Genomic DNA, 27,144 nt, shown 5'->3' with positions numbered 1-27,144 from the left:
TCATTTTATCCTCATAATAACCCTAGGAGTTAAGTTCTATTGTCATCCTCATTTTACAGATAAGGAAACTGAGATAGACAAGTTAAATGATTTGCCCAAGGAAAGGGAATTTTACTTTATGTAAAATGTATTTATACAAATATATAGTATTTATATAGTTTTATATTTACATAGTACCTACTATGTGCTAGTTACTATGCTAATGGATTTTTACAAATATTGTCTCATTTGATCCTCACAAAACCCCAGGAGGTAAGTGCTTTTGTTATCTTTATTACTCATTCGAAGAAACTAAAAAAGGTTTTGTGACTTGCCACACAACTAGTGTGAGGCCAGATTTGGCATGTCTTCCTGTTTGTAGGCCCAGCTACCCCTGCTAAGCTATAACAAATTTGAAATCATAGACTATGCCTTACACCTCCATAACAGGATCATAGACCTAGAGCTGGAGGGGATCCTAGAGGTCAGCTAAACCAAACCCTCTCATTTTACAGATTAAGATCTGAGACCTAGGGAAGCTAAATCACTTACCCAAGGTCACACTGGCAATGACACGTGCTTTGTGTCCTTCCTTGGCCCACTGCCTAGCATCTTTCTGGAGATGGTGAGTGATTAGAAACTGTTGGTTGGTTGACTAATATAAGAACTCCTTAAAAAGACCTTTGGGTAACTAGTAATGCAAAGGATCATGGAATTTTAAGCTCATGGGGTCCTCAATTTGGATATGAAAGGATCCCTAATTGGTCACCTCACCTAACTCTCTCACTGTACAGAAGAAGGAACTGCAGCCCAGGGAAAGGAGATGCCAGGAGGCAATACCAGGCTCTCAGACTCCAGATCTTTTTCTTCAAATACAGTATAATGATGACTCTGTGACTATTTCCAAATTATCCTTGTTTATAAATACTTGGTTATTATATTGTCTCCCCACTGAACTACAAGCTTCTTGAAAGGGGGTATAGTATTTTTTTTTGCATCCCTGGTGCTTAGCCCAATACCTGGCACATAGTAGGAATTTAATACATGCTTATTGACTAAACGACCAAGAGAAGGTTGGCTGAGTACAAGAGCGATTAGAGGCTGTAGGAAATCTGTCAAAGGCTTCCTAAAGGATGTACATTTTGAGCGGAGTTTTCAAGAAAAGAAGAGACAGATTGGCAAAGAGAAGTGGGGAGAGGGGTCCAAGAATGACAGGAAGAAAATTAAACAAAGTGCACAGAGAGCCAGTGAAGAACAATTCACCAGGAATCCACCACTCTCCAATCTTTCCTGGGCTCTTAATTGCCTTTGGTTTCACAGTATTCCATTAAAATACCTGGAAGAATCAATTTTTCTCATAGATAGTGGCCTTTTCCCATCCCTCCTCAGTATCTTCCTCCCTAGACACACACACACACACACACATATGCACGCACGCACTCACCCTCAGGCCAACAAAAGCTCACAAAACTTTTAGCTTAAATAACCCCAGTAGACATTGGCAAATCAGCTGAAAAAATAATCCACAAATCATTACAAAAGCCTGCTCAACCCGCCATAAAGATTTCTTTCACCATTGTGACCTTAATGAGAATGTGGCCCATGGGATTTGCCAGGAGCTTTACGACAAAGCAGCAGCAGCCTGGAGGAGAAGAATGGGAGGCTCTCCAGAAACATAAACAGAGATCAATGAAATAGTAACAAAAACACAAAGGGCCTCACCCGCCCCACCCTCCCTCTCCCAGATAAATAAAGCTCCCATCCTTTGGTTCAACTGTGGTAAACTTGACTAAGGCACAGACCATGCCACCAATTACCTAAGCCTCCACTGACTGGCAAGTATAATGCCTTTGGGTACATATGAAGAATGAATGAGAGAGTGGCCTTGGCTCAGTACAGCCCATCTCTACCATATGTGTTGGTGCCTTTGCTCAAGTGCTCCCTATGCCTGGGAGGCCATCTTGAACTATTGAATTCCTGCTTATTTCTTAAAGACCCAATTAAAATACAACCTTCTCCATAAAATCTTTCCTGACTCCCTCTATTCCAGTGATCACACACCTACAACACCCCTCCCTCAGCACTTTGTCTTGAAACTTTTTGATGTACTTATGATGTAACAATTACATCATATGCATCATCAGAATTGGTATTTAATCCATCCTACTTGGCTAACCTGAATCTCTTTGGAAGCAAGGATGCCATCAGATCTTTTATTTCCAGCCCAGTACCATATACAGTGCTCCACACACAGCAAGTATTTAATTAATGTTTATCCATCTCCAATTAATTGCCAGGTTTTACAGATTCTGCCTCCACAACATTATTCATATGTAGTCTCCATTTAATTTACACAGCCACCTCCCTAATTTTCGTCCTCACCCACCTCTCAAAAAGACTATTTCAATAGCCTACTAATTGTTTTCCCTCTTTCCAGCCCCTGTCCTATCCAATACAGCCCCCATAAAACTGCCAAAATGATATTCCTAGAGCTCATCTCATCATGTCATTCCCCTGCTCAAAAAGCTTCAATTGTTCCCTCTTGCCTCCCAGATAAAATACAAACTTCTCAAGTTGGCATTTAAAGGTCTTCATAGTCTGGCTCCAGACTAGCCTTCCAAAATTATTTAGTATTTCCCATTCCTACTCAAACTAGCCTTCTTGCTATTTCCTAAATTCTTTATGTAATCTCCTGCTTCTCACTTTGTACATGCTGTCCTGAATGGCTGGAATGTGTTCCCTCCTCTTCTTCGTCTCTTAGTGTTTTTAGCTTCTTATCTAAGAAGCAACCTTCTATGGGAAGCCCTTCCTGATTCCCCTAGCTGTTAGAGTCCATCTCCCCCCCCCCCAAAGATATTGTATTTATTTATTTAAACATTGCATCCCTTTGATCATGATAAAACAACATGAGGACACCGATTGCTTTTTGTTTTGACTTTGTATCTCCAGCATCTTGCATGAAGCAGATGTTTAATAAATGCTTTTTGAGTGAATGGTTACATTATATTTGTTGCCTTATACTTGACACAACTCAAAGTTCATGCTTAGTGATATTGCCCAATAATATGCCTCCTTTGCATTTTGAGAAAGAAAAGAGAAGTAAATGAGATGACCACATGGAATTCTGAAGGTTTTTAGCAACTCTCTCCCACTTCTGAATGGAAGTGAATGACTACTGAGGCACCCTGGCCTTCCTCTCCTCTCCCTTACTGCCCCTCTACACACACACACACACACACACACACACACACACACACACACACACACACACATACACACACACACCACCCTGCAATTACCCTCCTATAAGGAATGAAGTGATAGAGAGATGAGAGCATCTGGCAGAGTGAGAAGACCATAGTTAGGAAGGGACTATTCTGGCTCTATTGTTAAATGGTATCCATGAGGCATAGGACTTAGAGCTAGCTGAAAGAAACCTTAGAGATCATGGAATCCCACCCCCCTTGTTTTCTGGCTAAGGAAACTAAGACCCAGAGAGATTAAGTGACTTGCCCAAAGTCATACAGATAGTACATGACAGAAGCGACATTTGAATCCAATTCTTTGGACATCAGAATCAGAGTTTCTTCCACTGTACTACACTGCCTAGAATTCAAACTGGCAAAAGGAGAGAGAGAAGGAGAAAGGGTGAATACAATCAATAAAGATGACTTTTAAAAAAACTTATAGGCACTGGACTGGTGTCACTATTAAGTGACCTATCTATCTAATATTCTAGTCATCCAAATGTCAGCTATTATTATTGTTAGTGCTATATACATATATTATATAGTATACAATATATAATAGATATAATATATATTATATGATATATAATATATAATAAGTAACATATAATAATAAGTATATAATATGCATATATTATATAGTGTATATATATAAATATATTTTTATAACACATATCATATATATGAAAGCACAACATTCCTAATTTGGATCCTTCTCAATTCCCTCTCCTCTCTCTCCTCACCCTAACCTTGGTCTGTCAGTAGGACAGCAGTCTTTATTACCAAGTCCTGAATATAACCAGTCACAGAGCTTGGGAGAGAGGTATGTTTGCCTTGAATATAAAAGTGTTATAGCCATCTCTGAATCCCAGAGGCAAGGACCTCAGGGTCCCTCTAGCCCAACCCATATACAAAACAAGAATCCCATAGACAAAATGGCTAGTCTACAGATTTTGTTTGAACTTCAATGGAGAGGGAACCCTCTACCTCCAGAAGTAGCCCTTCATGCTTTGGGACACTTCCGACTGTTAGGGAGTTTTGTTGTATGTTAGACCTCTTGTTAAACCTGCCTCTTTTCACCTTCCACCCATTATGCCTTGTTCTGCCCTCTGGGGCCAAGCAGAACAAGCTTAATCCTTCTGCCAAATGACAACCCTTCAATTATGCATAATTGACTAAAATATATAGAGCATATAAAATCCCTTTTTGTTGATTGTTGATTTTAAGAAAGAATTTGACTTAGTAGAGCGAAACAAAGCATTAAAGGGTGTTCTTCAGACCAGGTTTCTCTCACACACGTACATCAAAATTATGTAAGATTTCATGACATGAACAATTACAACTTTGTTCACCAACTCATTGAGTGAGGTGTTAAAAGGAAAGTATATGTAAGGCCCAAGGCATTTGTCAATGTCATAGAAGATGTCTTATGTTAAGTCCCAAACAAAAGAAGGGAGTTCCTATTGATGCTTAGAGTCCAAATACATCTTTTTATAGATTAATGCATCCCTGGAAAATCACAGGCCTGATATGGGGCTCTAGGATTCTAGTTGCTCCAACTCTGCCTTTCCAAACAAAAGATTGTCAGCCTTTAGTTACTCCTAAAGTACCAGAGACAGTCTCTACTTGGTTCCCAGTATGATCTGAGCAGAAGGGAAAACAATCAACTCGGCTGAAGCCTAAGAGGAACCTGAGATCCTCAGTCCAAAAATGGATACAGTTTTGCCCCCATGTCATTTAATCTCTCTAGACTACAATTTTCCAACCAATAAAGTGAGGAGGTGGAAGTAGATAATCTCTAAAGTCCCTTTTGCTCCCCCAATCCTCCTATCCTTCTTTACACATTACAGAAGCCCTCTGACCATAGAACTACCTGTTTGAGTTTTGTAGATAAAAGAAAGGGAATTGAAGAGAAGGATATAGAATTGAAGGTTTTAGTGGCACTCTCCCAATTCTGTGGGGATACAAATGACATTACTGAAACTTCTTGGCTTTCTTCTCTCCTCCCTTCCTTCTCCCCAGTCCCTACCCCTCCCACATCAATCCATTCCTCCCTCTTCTTCATAATGGCTAAAATGATAAAATGATGAGGGTATCTGAACAGAATGGAAGGATCTAGCTTAGGAAGAGTCTATTATAGATCTTTGTTTTCCCTCTGATCAAACCTAGGGGAGTACAGGAGTCTGCTGCTGGCTTTTAAAAATGATTCACAGAAGACTTAGAAGTGACTGTCAATGTTCAAAATAATAGCTAATGTTTATATAGTGCTTCCTATGTGCCTGGCATTGTGCTAAGTGGTTTATAATTATTATCTCATCTGATCCTCACAACAGTCTAGTATGGAGGTGCTATTATTATCCTCATTCTCTGACGCTGGACTTAAACTCAGGTCTTCCTGAGTCCAGGCTTGAGCTCTATCTACTGTGTGTGTTTTATTTTTTGTTTGTTCACTTTGTTTTGCTTTCAGTCCAGACCCTAGGGAGGCCTGTGGTCCAGCCTGGGTTTAAGTACCATGCCTTCTTCTTTCTAAACAAATACAAGCAGTCCATAAAAAAAGGCATGTCCCTTTGGGGGAGATGGGAAGGAAAACAAAGACTGTCCCATGTTACTAAGCAGAGTTGCTCTAGTTCTGTAGCATTATAGGCTTCTAGACCACAGATTAGATTAGTGGCAAAGAACAGGGTGACCATGCTGTAGGCTATCATGTTGTCCAGAGTAAGATTATCCAAGCTCTCATTGAGTTCATCTTCAATTCACATATCAGAACCTCTCAGTGCTTGATACACAGTAAGCACTTAATACTTTTTATTCACTCCTTTGTTCTAGGGAGGTGTAGTGGCCCATTCAAGTATCACCCCTTTCTTAGGTCATAGTCAGGACAGCATCAATCAAATAAGAAATTGTAGTTTCTTTCTTGAAAGATCCCAAGCATAGGAGATTACAGGCATGATGAGCTCTAGAAGAGGGGCATTGGAAGAAGGCAAGAGGAGAAGGTATGGCCAGGACATCAGCAGCTCATTGGATGGAGAAAGTCTACATTTGAAAAACCAGAGCTTTTTCTGGACCACAACAATGGGGAGTAGCATATGCTATCCATAAATAGGCACACATGGGTATGGAGCAAGAATTTAAGAGATGGCATAGAAATAAGAGGACATCTCTGTCAGATAGTGCCTCACACGGAGTGTTCCAGAGTGAATAATATTCTCCATATTCTAACTTAATCTTCGTTTGGGATAATTCTTCTGCTTCATAGGCCATTATATGACTCAGAGATGAAGGGGACTTCAAGATAATCAAGTTCAAAGTGCTCATATTATAGATGAGGAAACTAAGACTTAAGGGACCATAGGAAAATAGATTTAAAGCTGAAGTCAATTAAGCCTGTCCCTTCATCTTACAGATGAGGAACAGAGACCCAGAGAAGTTAATGTCCCAAAGTTACACATATGATAAGCTATATAAGCAGGATTTGAACCCAGATTCTGGGACTCCAAATCCACCCTGCTTTTCATCACAGCCAAGTGCTTTATTCAATGCACTGCAGGCTTTTTATCTTCCTTTTCTTTGCCACAAGCAAACAAGGAGTTTATATTTAGATATCTGGAGACATCAACTTTACAAAACAGTGCTTTTTTTTACCCAAACTAACCCCACCCCAACTTCCCTAAATCTGTCCAGAGATCACTCTCCTTCCAGTTACCCAGGGTCACAATACTGGAATCACCTTTGACTTCTGACTCTCACCTTAGACATCCAATCCTTGCCAAATCTTGTCAGTTCTACTTCCAAAACATCTGCCCCCTTCTTTTCACTAACACAATCATTACACTAGTTCCAGCCCTCATCATTTCTTGCCTGAATGCCTGCAATAACCTCTTAAATGATCTCCCTGAGCCCAGTCCCTACTGTCTCCAATCCCTCCTCCCAACAGGGACCATGGGGATATTCCTAGAATATTGATCTATGTCATTCCCCTGTTCAAAAAGCTCCAATGTCTCCCTCTTGTCTCCAGGATCAAATACAAATTTCTATTTGTTGGTTGATGATGTTTTTAAACCCTTACCTTCCATCATAGAATGAATACTAAGCAATGCTTCCAAGGCATAAGAGCAGTAAAAGCCAGACAATTGGAGGTAAGTGACTTGCCTAGGGTCACATAGGAAGTTTCTGAAGCCAGCTTGGAACCCAGGACCTCCCATTGAGACACCTAGCTACCCCTCTTCTATTTGTTTTTTAAAGAACTCCAAAATCTGGTTCCAAAATTCCTTTCTAGGCTTAATATACATTACTCCCCCTTCATACACTTGACTTTCCACACGGCATTCAGTCCCCCATTTCCCTGCCTTCCCGTGAACTCTGAATTCCTCTAGGCTTGGCAAATGCTCCCGTTTCACCTCTGACTCACAGGACCCCTAGTTTACTTCAAAACTCAGCTAAAATACCACTTCCTACATAAGGCTTACAATGATTCCCTACTTCCCCAGCTGCCAGGGACTTCCCATCTCCTCCATTAACTTATATTCACATTGCACCTATATTGTTTAGTTATATGAGAACCTGTGGTAAATTCCTTGAGGGTGGGGATTATTTTATTTTTGCCTTTATAACTCTAGAGTCTAGCGTAATGTGTAGTATATAATAAATCTTTGCTGTTTGGTTGGTTGTTCAAATTCCTTGTCTACTTAAAAGCTAACAAAATAATGAATATTTTAAAATTTTTTCTAGGACATCTCAACTGCTACATGTTGCAAATATAGTCTACTAATTTCTAGTTATAGTTACTAGATTTGACAGGGATGGGGCCTGAACAACTCTAGCTCTTTAGGATCTCTCAGGATGGGCTGTGACCCCATAGCCTTGCCAGAGGCTCAGAGGAATCCTACAAGCCCTCACTCTGAGTGTGGTGAGTCCTGTTTTCACGCTGGGCTCAAGGGGCCAGCTCTAGCTCAGGATGCTGGGAGTCTCCATCTGTGGAGGGAATCTATCAGCAGCTGCCATTGTCACTGGGGTGGGGGAAGGGGAGAAATAAGAACCACAACCGGGCAAGTGCCATCTGCCTATGTGAACACCCCAGTCTGGGGGTCTCGTCAGTCATGAGAGAGGTGTGAGACAGACCCACCCACCCCCTACTCACAAACAAATGTTCTTCCTCTGCCTTGCTCTAGAGACAGTTCCTACTCAACCCTTCAATGGTGAGGGAAGCTGGCTGGACACATTCAAAACCACATCACTGCTGGAACTGCCACCTTTCCCAAGGCTTGGCCAGGGCCCTCTATGACTGTACAATTCAGACTTTTTCCAAGACTTGAAGATGATAGGCAGTGATCCTTCCAGAGGGGTAGGCTCTACTTAGAGCAATGAAAAAGTTCCCTTGTAGGTAACTAAATTTTCAGGGTTGGGCAACACCTAGAAGTGAGTAGCCAGGTAAACTTCTCCCATTCCTTGTTTTAACTTGATGTTTATCCAGCAAAAGTGAATTATTTGCCAGACTGACCAACTATCCCCACTAAATTGTGGTTGTATAAATGTGGAGAAAGACATAGTCATTGGTGATTTGGAGGACAATTAAATAGAGTACAAGGAGGGAAAGGGCATAATCCAAGTCCTAATCTAATAGGCCTTTACTAGAGTAGACTGTTAGATAGCAAATCTGTTCTCCATCTTCCAAGTCACCCAGGCTCAAAAACCTAGGGGTCATCCTTAACTCCTCACTGTCTCACTATGAGTATCCAGACAATTGCTAAGTCTTGTCATTTCTACCTGCACAGCTCTCATGTATTACCTCTTTCTCTTTTCTGACACAGCCACCTTCCTTCCACCAGACCACATCACCTCATTCCTAGTCTGGCAATAATATTCTGGTTGGTCTCTCTGCCTCAAATCTCTCCTTATTCCAGTTCATCCTCTGTTAATTTAGCTGTTAAAGAGATCTGCCCAAAGCAGTGATAGCAAACCTTTTAGAGATAGAGTGCCAGACCCTGCTCCCATCTTACCCCTTCCCCCAGAAGGTGCTGGTGCTGTGCTCCTCCTCCCCATCAAGTGTTGGGTGCACCCCCACCCCTACCCTTATCCCACACAGGTGAGGGAGGAAGCATTCCCACTGGGCTGCTGGGCAGAGGGGTGGGTGAAGTGAGGAATGTCCTCAGGGAGTGTAGAGAGCCGGTGGGGCCCCAAGCACTCAACTCCCTTCCAGCTCTGCTGCCTGTGAATCTCCCACCTTACCATTTGTGTGCTCCTATTGGCTGCTGGGCAGAGGGGCAGGAAATGTAAAAAAATATTGTCAGGTGTCATAGAGATGGAGAGGGGAGCAGCTCCACCTGAGTCCCTCTGCCTTTCTAGTAATGAACTCTGGGAGAGGAGGAAGGGGAGAGGGCAGCAGAGAGCCCACAGAGAACATGTTGCATGCCATCTTTGGCACCTTGCCAGAGGTTCACCATCACTGGCCTAAAACATAAGACTGCTTATGTCACCCCCCATCCCATTAAATAAATTCCAGCAACTCCCTACTACCTCTATGATAAAAAATAAAATCGTTTCTTAGACTTTTGAAGCCCTTCATAATCAGGCCCCCTCTTACCTTTCTATTATCTTTTTATGCCTTACTCTCCTCTACACACTCTATTATCCAACCACTGAAATCTTTACTGTTCCTCTCACAGACATTTTATCTGCCTACTTCACACATTTTTACAGGCTGTCCCTCATGTCTGGTATCATCCTCACTTCTGCCTCTTGGCTTCCCTACAGTTCTTCATATCCCAGCTAAAATCCTCCCTTTTTCGAGAAGCCTTTCTTTCCTGCTTCCACTTCTAATGCCTCCTCTCTGAGATTTATCTCCATTTCCCCCCCCCCCCCCATATAAACCTTGTTTGTACCTGATCATTTGTATGTTGTCTCCACCATTAGATTAAGTGCTCCTTGGGGTCTGGACTATGTTTTTGCCTTTCTTTGTGTCTATCTGAGCACAATGCCTAGAACCTAGTAGGTGTTTAATAAAAGCTTATTAACTTGATTTGGTTACAACAATGCTCTAAAGCCAGGGAGATAAGGTCTGGGACAAAATGCTCCAGAAGCAGCATCAGGTGTTAGCATAACAAAATAGTTGCCTCATATTGAAGAGAGTATTCTTTTTTATTATTATTATTTTAAACCCTTTCCTTTCATCTTAGAATCAATACTGTGTATTGGTTCCAAGGCAGAAGAGTGGTAAGGAGACAGTGGGGGGTAAGTGACTTGCTGTCTGAGGTCAGATTAGAACCTCCTGTCTCTAGACTTGGCTCTCAATCCACTGAGCTATTCCCCTGACAGTATTCTTTAATGGATATGTGCCAGACATGGCCCCTTCTTGCCTTGCTTTCTGAGTTTGCTTCCATGAGTTGGGCCTGGAAAGTTGGCAATTATATGTCATATCCAAATAAACCAAAGGAAACTGAAGACTATGTCCATCAGGTGAGATCCCATTTGGTATTTGCCCAACAGAAGCCAGAGCTATAACTAGACAAACTCTACAAAGAATAGCCTGGGCAAGTGGCATGAAGTTCTTTCTTAGTTATAGAGCCAAATGGAAGAGATGTCGGGGACCCCAGGACACCACCAGTGAAAAGCCATTATGTAGGGGTGGGGAAAATGAGGAAAGACTGTAGATAGAAGAGGAGTTTCTGATGGCTTCCTACTTTTCTTATTCTTGCTTATCAGATGCTAAAATGAGATATTTACATCTGTTGAAGTATGGCAAGCACAGACAGATTCCTCTAGATTCAGAACCCTGGGGCAAAGTCTTAATCACTCTTCCTTAGTTTCTAGTTGAAGTTCTTTATTATGGCTTCCTAATGATGCTCAAAGAGCAGCAAAGTGGCACAGTGGCTTGGAGTCTGGAAGACTCCTCTTCCAAATCTTGCCTCAAACATTTACTAGCTATGTACCTTAGAAAAGTCACTAAATCCTGTTTGCCTCAGTTTCTTCATGTGTAAAATAAGCTGGAGATGGAAATGGCAAACCACTCCAGTATGTTTTCTAAGAAAACCTCAAAATAGAGTCATGAAGAGTCAGATAGGACTAAAAGCTGAGGAACAACAAATGGAGCTCATGCCAAGAGTGGACAAACCTGTTTCATCCTGAATCCCATCAGCTACCTACCAGCCAGTCTGTCATTTGTGCTTCTTGTAAATCAATGCTTTCCTCTGCTTAGTTGGTCCTGAAGATGCAGAGTATCATGAAGTACTTATCTTTGCTTCTGACCTAAGGTAGGACCAAGACTTCCTTGATATCTTATCTTGGAAGGCAGTTTCTAGGCAGCCTAATTGCATGAAGAGGTGATACAGAGTTCCAGAATATCTTGTGGCATCTACATGGCCAATCCAGATAATTCATAGGTTTTAATTATCCAGATTGATGCTTGTAATGCTTCCAATCCTTTTCAGATGATTAAACCACTTTAGTGTGAAGACATACTCTTTGTAATAATGAAATTGTTGGAATCCTTTTCCACCTAACAGTTTCAAAGACATTTATATTGAATCCTGGTACTAAAGTTTTATGTTAAGAGGACTAAAGAAGGTGAGACATCAAAGCAAAACATCCTTATTTTGAATGAAAAATTGAAATTTTACCCTTGAAAAATATAAAAGCACTTAATACTTTCCCAAAAGTGTGTGCTAAGCAATAAAATACAAACAGAAAATCAAGATACAGATCTTGCCCTCAAGGAGCTCATAGTCTGAAGGCAATAGTATATATGGAAGAATTCAGTTGCAGGCCAATGAAAAGGCCCTCTGGTACTTAGGACATAAATGGTCAGGTGGCAACATCCAGGGGTCAGGAGGGAGTAATGGCAAGAGAGATACTCAGGGCCATTTTAAAATTGTGCTTTAAAATGCAATCATAAAATGCATTTAAAAGTAGTTCCTAAAGTGCTTTAAATTTTCAAGACATTTTCATATCTACTATTTCTCTCTCTCTCTTAAACCCTTACCTCCCATCTTAGAATCATAAGAACTGGGCAATGGAGGTTAAGTGACTTGCCCAGGGTCATACAGCTAGGAAGTATCTGAGGCTAGATTTGAACCTAAGACCTCCTGTCTCTAGGCCTGACTCTCAATCCACTGAGCCACCCAGCTGCCCCTTCTACTATTTCTTTTGATGCTCAAAATATATCTATTATAAAGCTAAACCTTGAACTCAGTTCTAGGCTTATCCCATCATAGAGCACTTCATTCACTGGACATCACCCTTGCTCCCCAAAGTCCTCCATCTTCATGAATGTCTCTTCTATTAGTACATAGTAGAATGAGTAACTTTTATTCTTGTATTTCTATCATTTTATTTATTTATTTCTATTTCCATTTATTATATTTTATATATTTTACTCTTACTATTTCATATTATTATAATACATATTATATTTTTAATAATTATTGCATTTACATTTTTACTTTTTACTCTTACTAATAATAACCATTATATTTCTGTAAAATGTCAAACTCTTTGAGAGTTTTAAAAATTTTACTTTGTACCTCTTTTCTTCATGTAGAGTACTAAGAAGGCATTAATAATCATTTGATTGAATTCTGTTTTTAAAATCTAACATTTCAACTTAACTATTTCATTGTGTTGTTGTGAGACAAGCATACTACAAATCTTAAATTACTACCTAAAACATGTTCTATATTATGATTATTTTTATTAATTTCTTAATCAAAATGGCCTTTGTTATTTTAACTTTACAGATAAAGAAATGAAGATGCAAAGAGCTTAAATGATTTTAAGACCTCATAGGCATTTAGCTACAAAGTTTTATTTTTCTCAGCTGAATGTTCTTTCCATCATTTTATTGAGGTATTCCCCCGAACCTAGGGAACTGGAAACAACCCTTTTCATTTCCAGGTGAGATGGAATAAGAAGTGACTCTACTAAGGCTTAGTAAAACCTGGCATCCACTCTCTTTCTCTCTCATTCACACACACACACACACACACACACACACACACACACACACACACACACACACACACACACACACAGAGTTAATCTAACCTAGCATCTACCCAACCTTGAGTCAGTCATTTAAGGTCTCTGGGCCTGAGTTCCCTCATTTGTTAAGGGTTAAATTTCAGTCCTCTAGGAGCTCAAGTACTCAGCACTTGAATGTCCTCTCCTTTTAGAGAGTTCTTCCTTCCTTCCTCTCTGCCCACACAATAGAGACTGCTCTGTTATCATTAATCATCTGGAGGACCTTAGGGAAGTGCTCTGGGATTTCTAAGCTGTTACAACCTCATCCCAAATGCAACTATTCCATTTTGATCAGACTCTTGTCGCCCTAGCTTCGCTAGGGTTGACTCTGGCTGGGGTGATGGGCAGAGGGATAAACTTTAATATTTAAAGTTTATGGAAGTGTATTTCAAATAAGAATGAAATCTTTCCTAATGATCAGAATAAAGTAGGCTTTTTTAAAAAGCTCAGGTCTGGGCAGCTCATTGGTACAATGGATAGAATGCTAGACCTGGTGTCAGGAAGAGTCATCTGTCTGAGTTCAAATTTGACTTGAGACAATTATTAGCTGTGTGACCTTGGTCAAGTCATTGGACCCTGTTTGCCTCAGTTTCTCACCTATAAAATGAGCTGGAGAAGGAAATAGCAAGCTACTCCAGTATCTTTGCCAAGCAAACCCCAAATGGGATACTAAAGAGTCAGACATGACTGAAATGACTAGTCCAGGGAGGATGCCATTTAGAGCAGCTTCTCCTCATTTAGATCCAGGGAAGGCAATTGTATCATCCTACATCTCTTTTTTACAAAGCCTGGGTAATCTGCCACACTCAGCTGAGATTTCTAAGCCAACTATTCAGGAGTCAGCAGCGAGAAGCAGGAAGCTTCTCTCTGTAAGGGGAGCCGGACAATATTGGTACATTTCCATGCACACTGGCTACCTCCAAAAGCAGCTACCACAAGAGAAGCAAAGATTTTATTTAACTCATTTGTCTTGTCAGCCTCCTAACACATGATATAATAAAACCTGCATGTCTAGTCATTTCACTACCCCTGATCCTTTTGCAGGAAAAGGATATCCTGAAAAATATTAAAGAAAGGCAGGGTGTCCAACCAAACTCCTGTAAATAAGTCATTTACATGCCTTGAGAGCTCCTTCAACATGATACACATGTCATGTTTTTCTTCCAATATCTTGCCAAAAAGGAAGGGGGAAAAAAAACTCTATCCCCACCTTCATTTCCCAACAGAACACAATGACCTAAGAAAAATAATAAATAGCAATAATAGTCTGGGCAATAATTGGTCCTAAGTTATAATTCTCACCTAAGCAATAACTCTACTTTGAGAAGGGATCCAGGAAAACAACTTCCTCAGACTGCTCCCCTCCTCTCAATGATCTAATTAAATAATCCTTTACAGGAAATGACGGATTTAATGGTGGAAAGATACAATTCATTCATAGATGTCAGGGGTTCAAATCCGATCTCCAATATGCAGAAGTGGTGTGACCCTAACTAAGCAAGTCACTTAATTTCTTACAACTTCAGTTTCCTCATGTATAAAATGGGGATAATAATAACTGTGAATACATCACAGGTAGTTGTGAGGATCAAATGAGACAGTGTAAGTAAAACAGTTTCTAAATATTAAAAGATTATGTAAATATTATTAGAGGAGGAGCTCAAACATTGTTGGGAAGGAGTTGGAGCTGAAAATTACACCAGTTGCCCTAATGAAGATTTCAGTTTCCACTTTCAAGACCCCAGAACACAGATGGCACAAGTTGGTACAAAGGCTTCTAGAGTCTTTTTTTTTCCTTTTCTCTCTTGTTGCTCAAAGCCACAATGAGCCAATGACAGGCAGTTAAGTTAGAGTGCTCACATATCCCAGCATGCCAGCCCCTGCCCTAGTGAATAACTCTACTTGTCTACTGCTTCTAAACAGCTGGAAAAATGTCAAACTGTCATCAGTGATTAAAGTGGGATTTTCCAAAGGTTTCAAGAATATTTCAGAATTCTAGAGCTTATTCCTTCCCCAGAAAATAAAATTTTCTTCTTAGCTGAAGCTAGTGCGAGAAGGCTTTATTTTGCACCTCACCCCTACCCTCCTCACCTTGGATTACTCTTTTTAGGGCATCAATCCCAGAGATAGAAGAGTCTAGCATCCACTCCAGACCATAATGGCCTTCACTAAGAAGCCTTTAGTCTTCTCTCCTTCTGACCTGAAGGTTCCTCTTAGATGAGTTTGTTCAAGCAATATGTTTGGGAGAATTTCACTCTTTTTTGTCAAGACACTGATGATTTTGGTTTCCTTCCCTTCCTCTCAGGATGGGCTAGTGAGGTTTTCCATGTCTAAGCAACTTGACATCAGCTCCTTGGAGGCAAGAGCCATGACTTAGAATTCATTTGAAAAAACTCCATAGTCAGGAATTAGATATTTTGAGTATTCAGAGGAGGCAGGGCAGGATAATGGAAAAAGCATTACCTTTGGGATATAAACACCAGTGTTTAGATCTCAGTTCTGTAACCTACTTAATTAATCATTTAACCTTTGATTTGATAAATACTGTAACCCCTCTGAGTCTCAGTTTCCTTAACTGTAAAATAAGAAGACTGAACTCTATGATCTCTACGGGCCTTTCTAGTTCTATATGCTAGTCTTTCCATGTGTTTCTCTTTCCTAATATTTTACTTTTTAGATATCTATAATGAATGAACATCCTTGCCATTTCCTAAGATTTGATAGAATAGAATCTCAGAAATATAGACTCTCAGAGTTGGAAGGGACCTAGAAGCTTGCATGTATGAACACACATGTGTACACACATATACTCTTTTTCATCTTGGAATTTTAAAACTTGACCTGTAAACCAGGAAGATAGGGTGGTCAGCAAGGTCAAATGCAATAGATAGGTTAAGGATGAAGTTTGGAAAAAAGACTATCAGATTTGGTAATCAAGAGATCATTGGTAACTTTAAAGAGTTAAATAATGAGAGCAGAAGCCAGATTTCAAAGGGATAAAGTAGAGGTAAATGGGAAAGAAAGTGGAAGCAATTAGTCTAGAAAGCATATTCAAGGAATTTGAATGAGAAAAGGAAAAAATGGTATAAAAGAAGTATAATTCTATAGCTTAAGAGGATTATAGAGACTAGTGAAGGTTTTGTTAAGTTAGAAGGACACATGGAGGCTTAGGCATGTTTAATGGAAGTAGGGAAAGAATGAATACACCAAGAAGAGGAGAAAGAGAGAATAATGATGAGAGGGGATGGAATCCATTCTATATGCAGAGGAATTGGCCTAGCCAAAGGGAAAGGCTTCTTGTTTGTCAAAGATTGACGGGGTGGGGGTGGGGGGCGGCATAAAGGAGAGAGTGGACAGCAATGTCAAGGAGTTTTGAGATAAAGAGGATGGAAGAAGAGGGAGTTCACATCAAAGAGCCTCAATTTTCTCAGTAAAGTAGAAGGCAAGGTCCACAACTGGGAGTGGGGAGGGTTTAGGAAGGGAGGAGGGAAGAAGTAGGTCATGGGATTTGAGGCAACTGAGGAACTGGAAGGCTAGTGAGTTTGAGGGAGCCGGTCTATGAACATTGAAGCCTCCTAGAAGAGTTGGGGCTGAGAGGAATTCGGAGAGCTAGGTTCTGGCCTCCTTAAGAAAAGAGGGGAAAATACTTGAAAGTTAATAACCACAGCTACCATAATTGGAATAGGATGGAAACTTTTAATTAAGTGGCTTTCAAAGGAAGAAAAGTTGCTGAGTCACGACAGTAAAAGTAAAAGCTAGAAGGAACAGTGGAGAACAAGCTGTGTTCCAAGTCCTTCTCCAAGTGAGAAGTAACCCATTTCCAAAAAGCTGCCTTTCTCTGTGGGAGCCAAAGGAAAAGGGTCAGTGCAAGGGCTCTGGAGGGGGGGGTCAGTTTAGGGCAAGAAATGAATTGTTTGGAATGTAGATGATTGGCAGGAAGTAAATCAGATCCAGAGAAAGGCAGATAAGAAATGAAAAGCAAACAGGCCAACCTCAGGGCTGCAAGGATCAATGTAGCCAAGTCAAGTGTTAGACACAGAACCAGTTTAGATCTGGTGTGTGTGTGTATATGTATGTATGTGGTGTGTGTGTGGGGGGGGGCGTGGATGTGTTTGTGCATGCCTGAAGGGACTGAAATCAAGGAAGAAAGTAAGTTCGAATGACTAAATTGAATTCTGGCTTTGCCTTTTCTTAGTTATGTGATCTTAAACAAGTCACAACATTTCTGATCCTCAGTTTCCTCATGTATGCAATAATAATACTTGCTGGTTTTATTCAAGAGATGATTGTAAGGCTAAAAATGTCATAATGCCAAAAAGGACTTTGTAAACTATAAAATGATGTAGGTGAATGCACATACATGTAAGGTAGAAGCCCTGTGACATGGATTGAGAACTACTCTCTTAGTCAAGTAGACCAGTGTCTAGTGGGTGTGAAGACAGTAAGGCCAGTACAAGAAAGGAAAGGCCTGTTATAGGGGAGCCTGGTCTCAGCTAGTAATTAGAAGGATGAGAGGGAAAGAAGTCCAGGATGAAAGGGAGTTTGTCCACTATAGAAAAGGAATTTGAGAGTAGAATGAAGAGGATAAGTAAGTCAGATCGAAGTGGAACATGGATGGGATAGTGGAGAGGAGAATGGAGATGAAAAATGGGAGATGGAAGACAGTGATCATTTTTTCCCAATAGACAGTGATTGATTTGTTCAGAGAGATAAAGGAAAAGAGGAAGAGTTACAGGGGTGCTATTGTGTGATTTATACATAATGAAGTTCACAGTTTCCATGGGAAATATGGTGTTGCCGAGGGCTCTGGCTTAGATCTGGAATCTGCCTCCTGCCTATTTGGGTTTCCTGACTCCAAGTTCAGTATCATTCCACCAAATAATTTTAATTTTTCTCTTAAGAGCTTTCACATTTATAATTTCATTTAAGTTTTCAAAATATTTTTACTGCGAACCTAGTCATTAGTAGTCATTTGATCTTCAAGACAACTAGTGAGGAAGGCCAATATTTCAAAGTGTGGTCAGATTTGGTGATGGGAAGGAAATTCTGGGAAACATTTCACTTCTAACTAGACTCACATTATAGTGCCAGGACAAACCTTGGAGTTAGAAGACCTGGGAAAAAATCTTATTTCTAATACTTATTAGCTGCACAACCTCAAATAAATCATTTCCCCTCCCTAGGTCTCTCTTTCATCACCTATAAAATTAAGGCATTAGAATAGCTGCTTTCTATGGCCTCTTCCAAACTCTAGTATTGTGATTTTTTTTTTATGATTCTCCAGCACTCCATATTTATACTTTGATTCTTCAGGGAGGCAAGATTTTCTCCATTCTTTCTACAAATGTAAATTATGAGTTGTCTATGACTTGTAAAGAGTCTTTGTGAACTGCTATGGTCTGGAACAAAAATCCTAGTAATCAATCTTTCAGTAATTATCTTCTTCCTATTTAGTTAGCTTAGTCCTTGGATGACAGTTATACAGTCTACCATTGCCCTAGATGACTGTCTATCTTGATATAACCTGTCAGTCAGTTGATAAACAATCATTTAAAACTTTTTATTTTTATTTTATTTTTTAAAATTTATTTATTTATTTAGAATATTTTTCCATGGTTAGTTATATAATTCATGTTCTTTCCCTCCCCTCTTCCCTCCTCCCTTCCTAGAGCTGACAAGCAATTCCATTTGGTTATACATGTATCATTGTTCAAAACCTATTTCCATATTATTCATATTTGCAATAGAATGGTCCTTTAATGCCCAAACCACAATCATATCCCCACTGAACCACATGATTGACCATATGTTTTTCTTTTGCATTTCTCTTCCTACATTCTTTCTCTGGATATTGTTCTTTCTCATAAGTTCCTCTGGATTGTCCTGGGTCATTGCATTGCTGTTGGTAGAAAAGTCTGTTACATTCGATTGTGCCACAGTATATCAGTCTCTGTGTACAATGTTGTCCTGGTTCTGCTCCTTTCACACTGCATCAATTCCTGGAGGTCTTTCCAGTTTACATGGAATTCCTCCAGTTCATCATTCCTTTCAGCACAATAGTATTCCATCACCAACAGATACCACAATTTGTTCAGCCATTCCTCAATCAAAGGATACCCCCTCATTTTCCAATGGTTTTGCCATCACAAAGAGAGCAGCTATAAATATTTTTGTATAAGTAGTTTTCCTCATTATTTCTTTGGGGTATAAACCCAACAGTGGTATGGCTGGATCAAAGGATAGGCATTCTTTTTAAAGCCCTTTCAGCATAGTTCCAAATTGCCCTTTGGAATGGATGGATTAATTCACAACTCCACCAGCAGTATATTAGTGTCCCAGTTTTGTCATATTCCCTCCAATATTTATCACTTTAAATTTTTATTTTATTTTGCTGATTACATGTATTAACAAATTTCCACATAAGTTTTCCAAAGTTATATGATCAAACTTGTCTCCCTTGATCTTTCCCTTCCCACTCACAATCTGGGTTTTATATGTATTATCATGCAAAACACATTTCCATATTGTTCATTTTTGTAAGTGAATAATCATATAAATCCCAAACCACAAAACATAAACCCAAATAAACAAGTGAAAAACCATCCACTTTCTGACTCCAAAAGTTCTTTCTCTGGAGGTAGATAGCATTCTTTTTCATAAGACCTCCAGAATTGTCCTGGATTGCCAATAATAGCTAAGTTTTATCACAGTTGATCATTCTGCAATATTGCTATTACTGTGTACTGTTTTACTGTCAACAAACATTTATTAAGCAGTTACTATGTGCTACTGTGCTAATCGAGATAGATATAAAGAAATGTAAAAAAACACAGTGCCTTGACTTCAAGGGGCCCATACTGAAATGGGGAGAAAACACATAAATAACTGTACAAACTAGATAATCACAGTGTAATCTCTGAGGGAAGGTACTAAGGGGAAGAAGAGAGGGAAAGGGGGAGGCCAGGAAAAGTCTCTTTCAGAAGGTGAGATCTGAACTAAAACTTAAAGATCAGAGAGGCCACTAGGTAAAACTGAGGAAGGAAAGCATTCTAGGCATGGTAAACAGAATGAAAAGGCACAGAGAGGGGAGATACACTTAGTGTTCAGTGTGAGGACCAGTAACTAAGCCAGTGTAACTAGCCCATGGAATTCATAGAGGGATGCAAAGTATAAGAAGACTGGAAAAGTAGAGAGAAACAACATTGTGAAGGGTTTTAAATGCTGGCATATTTTATATTCGATCTTACAGGTAATAAGGGCAACCCTGGAGCATATTGAGTTGGGGAAAGACAGGGGCAGATTTGTGCTATAGAAAACTACTTTGGCAACTGAGTGAAGGCTGAGTTGGAACAGGGAGATATGAGGCAGAGAGATCAAGCAAAAGGCTATTACAATAGTGCAGATAAGCAGGTATGAGAGCCTATACTAGAGTGGTGACTGTGTTGGGAGAGAGAAGGAAATGTATAAAAGAGATGTAAAGGCAGAAAGAAGACTGCCACAGATGAAATTAGTGGGACGAGTGGAAGTAATAAGAGCAGGATGACATCAAGGTTGTGAGTTTAGATGACCAGGAGAAACCACAAAAGTTTAGATACTACTGGCATAAATTTTGAGAATCTGGGCTCCTCTTCAAGTAGGACTTCAGGAACAGCTACCACCCATAATGAAGGATACTCAGAGTAGCCCTTCCTCATACTGACTTTTCAGGGATGAAAAACTCTACTGTTGTTTCCAGGCATATGGTGGCTGTGTGCTGAAATACCTAGGTACGTTTAAATGATGGTATGATCCCTTCTCTGGCTGCTAAATCAGAGAATTATTGTCTCAGTGGACCTTTAAAAAGAAGAGACAATTTCTAGAGCACTCTCTTCTCTTCCTTTGTTTTTCCAGCCATATCTTATAACTTCAAGATATCCAATGAGGGATGGAGAATGGACTGGCCCTTTTTCAACCAAGAATAATAATATTCTTTGAATATTTGTACTGGAGTCCTTAGCTTCCTTTTTGTGCCTGTCTTTTCTTTTCTGAGTAGTTGATATAGCATCAACTTTGATGTGGGTATGTTCAAGTTTGGAGGAAATCCTGTGGATAAGTTGAATGAAACTGACCATCAGCAATGGAAGTTTCTTCATTTGAGAAGATGATCAATAAAAAGAGGAGACCAAGCCCCTCAAGTGCTTTGCCAGAAGATATCAACTTTGAGGAATACAGTGAGGAGCCAAAGTGAAATTTAAATACCTAATCAGTAATCCTGAAACTTGCTTAATGTTCTGATGAGTTTGGCATACAACCTCCCATTATATTGCAACAATAGTTACAAATTAAGTTACTGAATACCCTTTAAAATAGATCAATAAATATATGCTATAAGTCTTTTGTTTACCTTTTTTTGTATATAGGAATAAAACACTTATCTCATAACTGATTCATAATGTACAGAGTATCTTTTTTTTTTTTACTCCCTATATTAGGGAGACCTAGATATGATTACCAAGTCTAATCTTTACATAATTGTCCCCTATGTGTCAGTTTAGGGTTTTAAAGCAAATACTAAGAAAAAAGGAAGCCCAGACCCTTCTCATTAGGGGACAGGCTCCCCAGGGCTGACCTTGGTTGAACCATGTGCATGAGTCCAGAGCATAGGGTCCCCCTTTGGGCAAAAGAGTAAATGGACAAATGATGCCATCCCTTGTGGGCCATCTCAGCAACATTTTTTTTTTAGTGTTACATATGTTATGTTTGAAAAAAAATCTCAATTGTGTGAAAAATGAACTCCAACGCATTTCAAAATTCTAGTTAGCTCTGGCATGAGGGGTAGAAGATTCTCATTTCTGATAACAATAACAACAGTAATAATAGAAGACAGGGTTCAGGAGTGACATCATGTTAAAACATAGTCTGATACAAAGAAAATCCCAGTATAACGAAAGAATATCAGATAGTCTAATTCAAACAGTAGCTCATCCAAATAAATTTCAGCACCAACAAAACATCCTTCCTAGTTCTTAATAAGAATTTGGTATTTTGGGCTACCTAGAAAGAAAGTCTTATAAGTCATGACCATAAGGTCAACAATAAGGAACACTTCCTTCATAAATACTTTGGCTCCAAGGATTAAATACTGGAAAATTTGGGGAAGATTTTATCTGTGAGATAAATGGTATGTGGCCCTTCTTCCCAGAGTTGACATTATGAGGGTGCCAAGTAAAATGTGAAGAGAAGATTCTAACTAATGAGTTTTTTAAAAAAATCTTTATCTTTACCTGAGGCAACTTGGTTTAGAGAAAAATATGCTAGACACAAACTCAGAAAGACCAGGGAATATTTGCTACATACATGGCCATAGGTGAGTCTCAAAACTTCTCTGAATTTATTTTCTCATTTGTAAATTTGAAATAATAATATTTATAGTACCTATCTCATAGAATTTTTGCAAAGACCCATTAAAATCTTTTATAGAGCATTTTGCAAAGTTTAAGTGCTACAAGAATGTAAACTATGGTACTATGCACAGAGTAGCCTTATGCTTGAGAGGAGAGACCATTGATAATATTGTACCATAAGAAATGGTGGAAAAGATGGTTTTAAAAACTGGGAAGACTGGCATAAACTAAAGCAGAGTGAATTAGGATAATTTATGTAGTAATAACATCATTATAAAAACAAACAACTTTAAAGACTTTAGAGCTAACAGTGACCAACAAGCTTGCCTTCTTATGGGTGTGAGGAAGGGAAAGAATTTAGAACTCAATTTTTTTAATGAATGTTTAAAAAAATAGAATATAATTGGGAAATATCTAATGAAATATTTTTTTTAAATAAAAGGAATGACTATAATTCCAGAGAACCGGTAATGAGGCATGTTATCCTGTTCCTGAAAGAAAGGTGATAGGTTCAGGATTCAGGAGGATATATAAATATTCACACATACAAATATATTTATATATGTAGAACTTTTTTGCAAAGTATATACACATACATATATTTGTAAATATATGTGTATGTATACTGCATATTACCTGACAAATGTGGGAGTTTCTTTTGCTTGACTGTACATAATTGTTTTAAGGTGCTATTTTTCTTTTCCATTTGGAGAGGCAAAAATACTAAGGAAAGAAAATAATTAAATCAAAGAATAAAGAAATAATTAAAAAATGAAATAGCACTGACCTGGAGTCAGAGGATGTGGGTTCAAATACTGCCTTAGACAGTAAGTATCCAGGTGATCTAGGACAAGTCACTTAACTCTTTCCACCTCAGTTTCCTCATCTGTAAATGGAAGGAATTGAACTAGATAGCATCTAGATCTATTTATGACTGACCCTTTGAGGAAAAGTATAATACTGGGGTCATAGAACCTGGATTCAAATACTGACTCTGCCATTGTCACAGTCTTCAGTCTCTTCATCTGTAAAATAAAGAGGAACTGGACTAGATGACCTTTAAAGTCTCTTTCATTTCTAACACTTGTGAAATTATTATTATTATTATTATATACGGCATCAATCCTAATTTGAATGCAACTGCTTTTCATCCATAGGAATAAAGGAGCTATATACCCATATAATGACAGAGAGGAGTCAGCTGGATTTCCCAACCCCAAGGATCTATGTGCTAATAGTTAAAGAAATGTGGTTTAACAGATTTGGTCAGATCACACAGTAATAGCATAGGATCATGGGATTTAGAATTGATTGGAAGCTTAAAGATCATCTAGTCTAATCTTTTATTTCTAGTCTGATGATGAAATAATCTGTATCAGACTTGACATTCACTATTTCCCAGTGATCAAAACATTGGATTGAGAAGGAAGTGGAGGAGAGATGTGCTATACAGAACTACTCATTGACTCTTTCTGTGGGATCAACTTTGTCATCTTCTTCCAACAGGACCTCAAATATATTTCCTATCTAGACTCCCAAAGGAGCAGGGGACAAAGCAATTCAGCTATTCTTATAGATTCTGAAAAAGCTTGACAGTTCAAGATTACCATACTGGGAAAGGAGCTACTTAAAAAAAAATAAGAGTATGAGGAGAGGAAAAGATGAAGTATTTACAATTTCTACCTAGACGACTCATCTTCCATTTTTTTTTCTGACACTGGAAAGTAGAGGAAACATCAATCTATCAGCACAGATGTCCCATTTTCATAACTGATAGTGCAAGGTAGCTTTCTGTTCTCTTTGTAAGGAGCTAAGATTTTTAGAAACATGTCTTACAGATCCATGTGGGCACACATCACCAAAATCTCCCTCTACCCTTCTCCCATTCCAGACTAATAAAACCTGGTGAATTTTTTAAAGGCTATAAAAATTCAATGTGCAGTCAAAGAAAATTATGTTTATATGCACACAAAACATCTCCTATCAATAATTCTTCTGCACTAATTACTGATAATAATGTATTTCTGATCTATATCTATATCTATACAGCTACTTTTCCTGACTTCATCCTAGATAATTTGCATTAAGCTTCAGGATCAAGTGGAGAAAAATCTCAACTCCTTCCCCATTTTGCTTCTGTCAGTAGCTCTCACAGCAGCTAGAAGGGCAGGCAACACAGCCTTCTCTCCCACCCCTGAACTGTCACTAATGTTACTCCATCAATCCGATGACAGCAGGTTTTAATAGGTGATTTTTCTTACACACAAGTCCTTTATGCTAAGCATGGCACCTCTGATGCCTGGAAAATTACCACTAAGTCCAGATCTTTTGACATTTTTTCCTGTATAGCCCTGTGCCCACGACTCCACTGAAGTGAAGAAGGAAAGGAATTAGGGGGTTGGGTTAAAATGTTTAACTTCCAGGCAGTTCTCTGGGGACCCACGGATTAAGCAACCTCCCTGTACAATTCTGAATAAACTAAGTGTCTCCAGGTGCCAGCATTTAATTGTGCATATAGTTTTTAAAAATCTAGGCAGCTCTCCTCATCGGAAAAGTACTCATAAGTTCAGCTTCCAATCTGAGCAACAAGCAAGACCGTTTTCTTTTTCTTCTTGTTTTTAATTTTAATTTTTTAATTTTAATTTTATTTTTATTATTATTATTTTCTCTTTGCCTTTGCCTCCCTAGAAAGCACGGCTCTTTCCCCGTTTAAGGAGCTTAGGGGATACTCCTGAAGAGACAGCCTGCTTCTCAACTTCGGACACCCAAACTTGGCCTATCTCCCCACTGAGGATTGGTTAGGCTGTCAACATTCTCTAATTAAACTCGGAGAGGCACTGAGGCACTGAGGCTGTGCTGCTGGGCGAATCAGCTGAACAGTCACCCAGACAAGCCACCGCTCTGAAAAATAAAAACCCGTCTCCCAAGATTAACGAGGAGAGAGGGTTGTTCAGTACACAATGCGGCTGTGTTTGATCCACTGGCTTGTCACTTGAAATAGCAAACAATTTATTGCTATTAGGCGGCGTTGTCAGGCGCTAATTTCCTGGTACCGCTCAATCATAGAGCTCTAAACATTTTGGGAGAGGAAGGGGGAGGGAGAGGGGTTGTAGGGAGTATCTAAATGTAACCATTTGAGAACTTGGCGGGTGTTCCTTTAACGAGACATTAATGAGAGAAAAAAGAAAAAGAAACAAGCCCATTCTGAGCTATTGTTGGGAAACCGGGGACCAGAGGACACAAAGAGCCAGGGGGAAAAAAAAAGAAAGAATGAATGAATGAAAGAAAGAAAGAAAGAAAGAAAGAAAGAAAGAAAGAAAGAAAGAAAGAAAGAAAGAAAGAAAGAAAGAAAGAAAGAAAGAAAGAAAGAAAGAAAGAAAGAAAGAAAGAAAGAAAGAAAGAAAGAAAGAAAGAAAGGGGAGGGGGGGGGGACACCGTCTTTAAAGAGTGCGGGGCTAGTTCACCTTATCACCCCCGGAGCTGGCTAGGAGGCAGAGTACTGCTAAGTGAAGGCAAATCATCTGCCATCCCAGCTGCGGCTGGACACCAAGCTATCTCTTACTTTCCATCAAAACTGCCGGGAATTGACCATTTTCATGCAACAATGCAAAACCCCTCATTATCATCTCCTAAATATGCATGAATAAAATGCTGAATAATGCCGACCCCGTGTCACCCACGCACTGGCCTCTTACTGTCCAATAAGCCAACATATTCATCTCCCAGAGATGAAGGGAGAGAGAGCAAAGGGGAAGGGGCAAGATGGGGAGAAAATAAAGAAAGGTGGGAGGCAGAGTGAGATCAGAGATATAGAGGTAGAGAGAGGAAAGGATAGAAACAAGGCGCAAAGCGGGACAGGGCAGTAGAGGTAATGAGTTGACGGGAAAATAAATTTAATGGAGGAGAGAGAGAGAGAGAGAGAGAGAGAGAGAGAGAGAGAGAGAGAGAGAGAGAGAGAGAGAGAGAGAGAGAGAGAGAGCGAGCGAGAGAGCTCCCTAAAGTCAGGTGGAAAAATAAGAGGATTCTGAAATGCTAACGAAAAAAAATATCAGTCATGTTGAGTGACATTTTTTAAATCCAGGCATCTTCTCTGGGACGCGATATTATCTGACTGTCACGGAATGTGACAGGACGGGGCCGCCTGGCTGGTGTGAGGGGGCAGGAGTGTGTGCGGGATTCCGCACAAGTCTGAGGGGCGGGCTGTAAGAAGGAAGTGAGTGCTCTCCGACTCCAAAGCCCTCGTTGGTTAGATGATCCTCAAACTTGGACCGAGAGAGACAAAGTTGGATTGATGAGGGAAGATTTAACTAGATTTCCAACCAACACGTCCAAAACCCAACATTATCCTTCCAAGCCAGAATCTTGTCTCCTAATTAGTTAGATTAATTATTTTGGGAGACTTTCGACTGAGGACACAGAAGTTACAGAGGGGTCCAAGTCCCAGTCCCTTTGTGGCCCCAAGATTTCTGACTCACTTCTCTCCTCCGCTGTTGAAAAATTCAAAACCCTGCTAAGAAAACCAC

At 39.6% G+C, this 27,144-nt stretch overlaps 1 long non-coding RNA gene across 2 annotated transcripts; it reads left to right on the top strand.

Annotated features, from left to right (window-relative positions):
• The first annotated feature begins 2,154 nt into the window (after positions 1-2,154).
• Positions 2,155-21,610, top strand: LOC103094082 (uncharacterized). Of its 2 annotated transcripts, XR_458275.2 has the most exons (3): positions 2,164-2,236; positions 12,956-13,112; positions 21,129-21,610. It is a non-coding gene; the product is annotated as an uncharacterized LOC103094082 (long non-coding RNA). The 2 variants fall into 2 exon arrangements; XR_008915306.1 differs by lacking the exon at positions 12,956-13,112 and having other exon boundaries at positions 2,155-2,236.
• The last annotated feature ends 5,534 nt before the right edge of the window (positions 21,611-27,144 follow it).

The sequence above is a fragment of the Monodelphis domestica genome, chromosome 1 (assembly GCF_027887165.1).
Source record: "Monodelphis domestica isolate mMonDom1 chromosome 1, mMonDom1.pri, whole genome shotgun sequence".
Classification (NCBI taxonomy): domain Eukaryota; kingdom Metazoa; phylum Chordata; class Mammalia; order Didelphimorphia; family Didelphidae; genus Monodelphis; species Monodelphis domestica.
This window is presented reverse-complemented; position numbering and strand designations above follow the sequence as displayed.